The 7,102-nt window shown below is 41.6% G+C and overlaps 1 non-coding gene across 1 annotated transcript; it reads left to right on the forward strand.

Moving 5' to 3' along the window:
• The first annotated feature begins 6,428 nt into the window (after positions 1 to 6,428).
• trnar-ccg (transfer RNA arginine (anticodon CCG)) lies at positions 6,429 to 6,501 on the forward strand. Its single transcript has one exon. It is a non-coding gene; the product is annotated as a tRNA-Arg (tRNA).
• The last annotated feature ends 601 nt before the right edge of the window (positions 6,502 to 7,102 follow it).

Below are 7,102 nucleotides of genomic sequence, written 5' to 3' on the forward strand. Positions count from 1 at the left end.
AGTGAGCTTCTTGGGGAATTCATTGCACTCCAGGATCTTCTTTATCTGTGGTCCGACGAAGACACCGGCTTTGACCTTTGCCTCAGACAGCTTAGGGAAGAAGTCTTGAAAGTACTTGAAGGCTGCCGACTCCTTATCTAGAGCTCTGACAAATTGTTTCATAAGGCCCAATTTGATGTGCAGTGGTGGCATCAGCAACATCCGGGGGTCCACCAGTGGCTCCCACTTGACGTTGTTCCTCCCCACAGAGAACTCGGTCCGCTGTGGCCAGTCCCGCCTGTGGTAGTGTGCCTTGGTGTCCCTGCTGTCCCAAAGGCAAAGATAGCAGGGAAACTTGGTAAAACCGCCTTGGAGACCCATCAGGAATGCCACCATTTTGAAGTCTCCTATGACCTCCCAGCCATACTCATCATACTTCAAGGCGTCCAGCAAGGTCTTGATGCCATCTCAGAAAAATGCAGATATGTATCCACTTAGGCAGCTGGAACTAAACTGAACTGGTGGGCTTAAGGCCCCTGTTCTAGAAGTTACTCCAAGTTTACTCAGCACTGAATCCATCTGGAATGTTCTGGAAAATAGGTACATTTCAAAATATCACTGCCCTGGTCACAAAAGCAAAGTTTGTGGGGAATAATAGCCATTTTCTATACTTTTGAGGCATAAGCAATTAGGAAATAACACTTACTACCCAGGAACCAAAAAAAAAAAAAAAAATTGTTACATGGTGTAATACACACACACAACCTTCTATGTTTGCAATAAATTCAAACTTTTTAATTTTTTAGTTATACAATTACAATATCTCCAGTCCATTTTATTAAAACATTCATCTTTTTTTTAAACTATAGTACTAGTTCTTAACAAAACAGTAGGTCTACTAGTGATGTTACTTTTGAGGAACAGTTTATACTTAAAATAAATAAAGAAAGAAAGAAAGAAAGAAAGAAAGAAAGAAAGAAAGAAAACGCTCATTTGGTTTCAAATCACCCAAACAACAATTCCATAAAAACAAAAAAGCGTATGATTTTTTTTGATTTTTTTTTTTTTTTACTTTTAAGTCATTTGACTGTTTGTGGCATGACAGTAAGCCTGCTGAATACTATCCCCCGTTGAACGATGCCATCTATTTATTTCACAAAACAATTTAAGCTCAACAGCATTCTTTTTTAAGCAGTGTGACAGGGTGGCTGAGTCGTCTGACATCACGGCAGAAGCAGGAACTAAATAAACTGACACCAGGCACTGCAGTTTTCAAATAATAAAGACACGGCGCGCCGTTTTATTTTAAATAATACAAAAATAAAATAAAAGGTTTTAACAAAAAGGCTTGCTCACAGAGTGAAAATAAAACAGTAAACAAAAATAATCATGAACACAAAGTATAATAAGTAATAAAGGTCAGGCTGGGCTGTAGCCTTCACTGTTCCTGTATCTTTTTAATTTATATTTTTCTTGCTCCTTGCTCTCTATTCTCACTCCTAATACACCCACCCCCACAGCTAAAACAGCAGGTCTTTTATATCCTGGCCGAGGGGTTAACTGGCTATCAATTCTCTCATTACTCCTCGGCCACAGTCTGCACAGGTAGCATTACTATGCGTGACTGCCAGCTAATTCAATAATCACCAGCTGACAGCCACGCATTCCCACGAGGTATTTTAAAACAATACATTTTTAAATAAATACAAATAAACACACTACGCCTCACCGTCAAATACAAATAAATCATAAAACAAACAAACACAAAACAATATCTGCACAGGGGCGGAGGGGGGAACCCCGTTCTAAAAATAAATAAATAATATGTACAGGGCTCTCTACCGCCCTGCTACATATCCCCACCTTGTGCAACGCACACATGGCCCCAACGGCCACCTCCCCCCTCAGTCCCAAAGTCCCAGAAGAGGGGGAAGCAAGGTGTTTCCGGGGGCGGCCACAGCGGGATGTCCTCCACCCCCCACTTCTTCGTGGCTAGCAGCTCCCTCTTCCGGGGCTTCAGCCACACTATCTCCTGCCGCAAAAGTGTGGCTGGGGGAGCTGGTCTCCTGACCTCCCCTCCCTTTCTTCATGGCCGGCAGCTCCCCTTCATGGGGCTCCAGCCACAGTATTTCCTGCTGCATGGCAGGACCGGTAGCGACCCCAGGCGAAGCAGGACCCTTGACGACCCCAACAGGATCCTCGACGACCCCAGGCGACGGCAGCAGTAGTAGACCCTCGGGAGGTGAAGGCAGCAGCAGCGGACCCTCGGGAGGCGACAGCAGCAGCAGCGGACCCTCGGGAGGCGAACTCAGGAGGGGAGCCCCTGGCCATGGAGGCGGTAGTGGGAGCTTCACTTCTCCCTCATACCCTGTACCCTGTGCGGAGCAACAGGCAGCCCCAGGCAATGTGGAGCAGCAGGCAGCCCCAGGCAATGTGGAGCAACAGGCAGCCCCAGGCGATGCAGAGCAACAGGCAGCCCCAGGCGATGTGGAGCAACAGGCAGCCCCAGGCGATGCGGAGCAACAGGCAGCCCCAGGAGATGCGGAGCGACAGGCAGTCCCAGGTGATCCTGGCGTGGCATCCCTGAGCAGAGCGGGCGTGGCATCCCTGAGCGGAACAGGCATGGCATCCCTGAGTGGTGTGAGGCAGGCATACCTGGGCGGTGTGAGGCAGGCATCCCTGGGCGGTGCGAGGCAGGCATCCCTGGGCGGTGTGAGGCAGGCATCCCCGGGTGGTGCGAGGCTGGCATCCCCGGGCGGTGTGAGGCTGGAATCCCCGGGCGGTGCGAGGCTGGCATCCCCCAGCGATGGCGAACTGGCATCCCCAGGCGATGGATGACAGGGCGGCAGCGGTCCCTCAGGAAGCGACGGCTGCAGCGGACCCTCGTGAGGCGATTGCAGGAGGGGAGCCAGGACCAGCGGTGGTGCTGGGGTTGGCCCTCTTCTCAACAGCGGTGACCCGGTGGTTTTCCCCCTTGCCCTGCTTAGCAGCCTATGCAAGGGTGGCTGTGGACCACCAGCATTTTGTCCCGGTCCGTCCTGTCTTGAAGGGAGAGGCAGCTCCTGCTCCTCTCCCTCGGGTGGTGTTGGTGGAGGCAGAGACAGCCGTGGGGTTAACTGGCTATCAATTCTCTCATTACCCCTCGGCCACAGTCTGCACAGGTAGCATTACTATGCGTGACTGCCAGCTAATTCAATAATCACCAGCTGACAGCCACGCATTCCCACGAGGTATTTTAAAATAAAACACAGCTACGCCGTAAATACACACGACGCCTCACCGTCAAATACAAATAAATCATAAAACAAACAAACACAAAACAATAATCTGCACAGGGGCGGAGGGGGAAACCCCGTTCTAAAAATAAATAAATAAATAAATAATACGTACAGGGCTCTCTACCGCCCTGCTACAAGCAGTTAAAAAAAATGTTGAATATGTACAGGCAAACACTTTTTTAAACGAAAAGTAAAAAAAAAACCTCAACATTTATGGGGTTTAAAAAAAGTCACTTATTTTAGACTGCGTCAAGCCTTTTTCAGGTTAAGCAAATTGACCCGTTCCATCAAGGTAAGCCATTTGTTTTGAGCCATTAGAATGTCTCCAAATGTCCTTCAATTAACAGTATATGCCTCACTTAGGCTAGAAAACATTTGCGATGTCTTGCTAACTTGCTTTCTTATTTTCAGATGTATACATGCAGATTTTTTTCTTTTGCTCTTCTTGTATTAAATGTAGGGTCGACCCCCCCCCCCCCAGTTATCTAGCATTAGTAAAAAAAACATGTAGGATGCCTTCTGTAATCATTCCTTGAGCTGACCTTAATCATCTTTGGATATTACCCAAGGGTGAGATAGAAATTAATAAACTGCTCAGGTAAATCTGACAATTTTGACTGACTTGATCCTAGGATGTTGAACACAAAGACTTTTAAGGCGTGTTCATGGGAAAGGCCCCCTCCTAGATTTAAGTTACCAGGGAACATCCCATGCTTTTCAGCTTCTCTACATGCCTGGCACCCTTCCCCTTGTGTACTGCATGTTAGGGCTTGTCCTTGATGACTGCACAAAGCTTTCTGTCTTGCACATCTGAAAAGCTATCCCTTACAGTTTTCAAGCAGCACCTTCCTGGACATGTTTTTGCTTGAATACATGTGAAGTGCTGTACACTACATGCATTCTTTTTCTAACACTTGTATTACTATTAACTAAATTCCATGATGTTGTGTAAAAAATATATCTTTAAAATCTTCCCCTTGACACATGAATAAGATGGTGTTGCGTGTTGTTAATGTGGGTGTGTTAGGGAGGGGATGGGTGGGTGCATCTTGGAACTGAACAGTAACCTGAGGAACAGAAGTAAGCAAAGGTGTGAGACTCATAAGTATTAATTGAAGTATCTGTCCTCTGTCATTATTGTTTTTTAACATGAAGGCAACGTTTTTAATTTCCATGGTTTCATTATTCATTTATTTATGTGTGTGAAGTGCTTTGGGATCCTTGTGATGAAAGGCAGTATAGAAATATGAATTGTTGTTGTTGTTGTTAGTGTGAATTGGGTAAAAGTTCAATAAATTAAACCCACAATTTCTCTCATGAAATAAACAAATAGATTTAACATTAATGTATCTGAAAATTACCAATGGAATAAAAAAAGAACACAGACAGTGTTTAACATTGTCAGATTATGTAGCTCCGCCAAGCGTCAAGTACCGTTTGTTGTGAATGGTCCCGAGACACAATTTATCAGAATTTCTCACCCTTATTAGAACGAATAGAATTCTTTAATCTGTTGTTCCCTAATAATTGGTTGGGTTAATAATACACCACCAGTATCATACACTATAGTTTTGAAAATACCACAATAATATGAACAATGAACCTTTCACCTTGGTAATTTTTTGTACATTGGTGTATTGGCTTCAGTTGTTATTTCTTAATGTTATAGAATGAATGAGGTATGTCTTTTCTCTGTACAGCTTTACTATAAACAATTAAACTAGCAACAGTGCATATTTATAGTTATTCCACTTTAAAAAAATAAAAATAAACTAAATGGTTATTTAACATCACACTGTTTTCCACATAGCTGGTGTCTATCTTCAATCTTCAAAACTTCCTGAATCGGATTCATCAAGTTTTATACAGAGATAGTATCCATAATTTACAGTGATTTTAAAAGCACTGCAGTATTAGAAACAGATGAAATGGGGTACTTAAAGACATCACCCCTTTTGTAATAAAGCATGACAAAGAATAGGCAAGCATAGTAAAGCCCATTAACCACTGAATGCTTTTTTGTGATGTCTGTACTGTGAATAAAGTTCTTTTGGAAGAAAAAAAAAAAACTTCTTAATTGCCCAATTGGCCTACTTAATTGGCCTAGCACCAACCATACTTACTGCAGCTTGCTACCATGTAGCATTTTACAGAAAAACGTTTTCAATTAACATAAATCAAAAGGTCAAACAGCATTTCAGGCAAAACTGCCTAACCTCATTATTATGCACATGTAACATAAGTGAAAAACAATCCAACTAGCAATCATTAAATAAACTAAAAGTATATGCAATCTATGGGGTATTTATTTTTTAATGAAAATAGATGGGATGTGGTTTTGACAACAGGCTCAGGTCATTTCTAATCTGCTTGGAACCTGGAGTGCTTGAACTAGAATTGTATATTAAAGGCTTGCTCAGTACAATTGTTTGGTACATTACATTTTAACTCTGGTGTTTTGAAAATAACGTGTAGAGTACAATTGCTTTTATCCACACTCCCCTGTGGTCATGGAAACATTTATTTTGAACAGATGCTCAGATAGAAGGGTGTTGCTAATGGTAGAAAATGTTTGGATTGGACTAATGAGGTTCGACAATACTGTAGGCTGCCTGCATGGCAGTAAAGGGGAGGTATGTTGGCTGTGCAACACTATTTGAAGCAGTAATTATATTACACTTTCAAATCCATTTAGTAAACGTAAAACTGGCTCAACTGAAGAATGTTCAGATTCAGACTCATTTGGTTAAAAGCTGAGTGTTTCCAAAGTTGAACTGAACATATACATATATATATATATATGCACCCAATGTGCAATACATGAGCAGGCGTTTCAAATACCCCACACTTGCTTAGTTCTTTCCAGACAAGCATCGGAAATCTATTTCACACCTTGATGAATGGATTATTCACATCTCTCTTTGTGAAAACTGTTTGATCCAAACAAAATAGTTTTTGTATGAGTACAATACTGAGGGAAATAGGAACATTCATGAAGTATGGATCCTCAGTGTGCTTTATTCCCAAAGTGCATGCCTTTAGAATCTTTCAAATTAATAAACCAAAGATTCTGTCAGGACCCATTTTGCTCGAGTCTGTAAACCCTTTCCAATTTGTCTAGAATCCACTATTACATTATGAAAACAGCATGAAATGAGGCACTTACAAAAAGGCCCAGTGGCCTAATGGATAAGGCATCAGCCTCCGGAGCTGGGGATTGTGGGTTCAAGTCCCACCTGGGTCGAAATGTTTTTTTTTATTTTTATTTATAACTGAGCTTCCTTTTTTGTAAAATAAAATAACAAACAAACACATATTTCACAAATCAAGCATCCTTTTCAATAATGTGTAAACTTTACAAATACAACCATTTTAGTGTTCCAAAGACTCAACAAGATTTTAAAAAATGCCTTAAAAACAAATAAATAAAACATGTACCTGTAAAATCATTAGGGCTGGGAATACATTTTGTGATATTTGCTGTCAATGTTTGACATTGGATGTTTTAGTTTTAATATCCTGTAGCAAACAATTGCATTAGCTCACAGCTTTTGAAACAGAATGTGTGAAGTAATATATTGTAAGAGTAAATCTTAATAAAATGCATCATATGAAATCAGGTAAATAAATGCAGTATGTAATAACCTTAGTGTAAATAAGAAAAGTTTGCCAACTATTTAAATTCACATTTGATATATCTTTTTTTTTTCTCCAAAAAGAACAGGAAAACACCTTAGCTGCAAGATTATTATACATGTTGATACATGCAAATTATATGATCTGGGCATCCATTTTAAACAATTCCCCAGAATGTTAAGCATGTAATGGATGCCTTAATAACAGAT

The sequence above is a fragment of the Acipenser ruthenus genome, chromosome 4 (assembly GCF_902713425.1).
Source record: "Acipenser ruthenus chromosome 4, fAciRut3.2 maternal haplotype, whole genome shotgun sequence".
NCBI classification, from domain to species: domain Eukaryota; kingdom Metazoa; phylum Chordata; class Actinopteri; order Acipenseriformes; family Acipenseridae; genus Acipenser; species Acipenser ruthenus.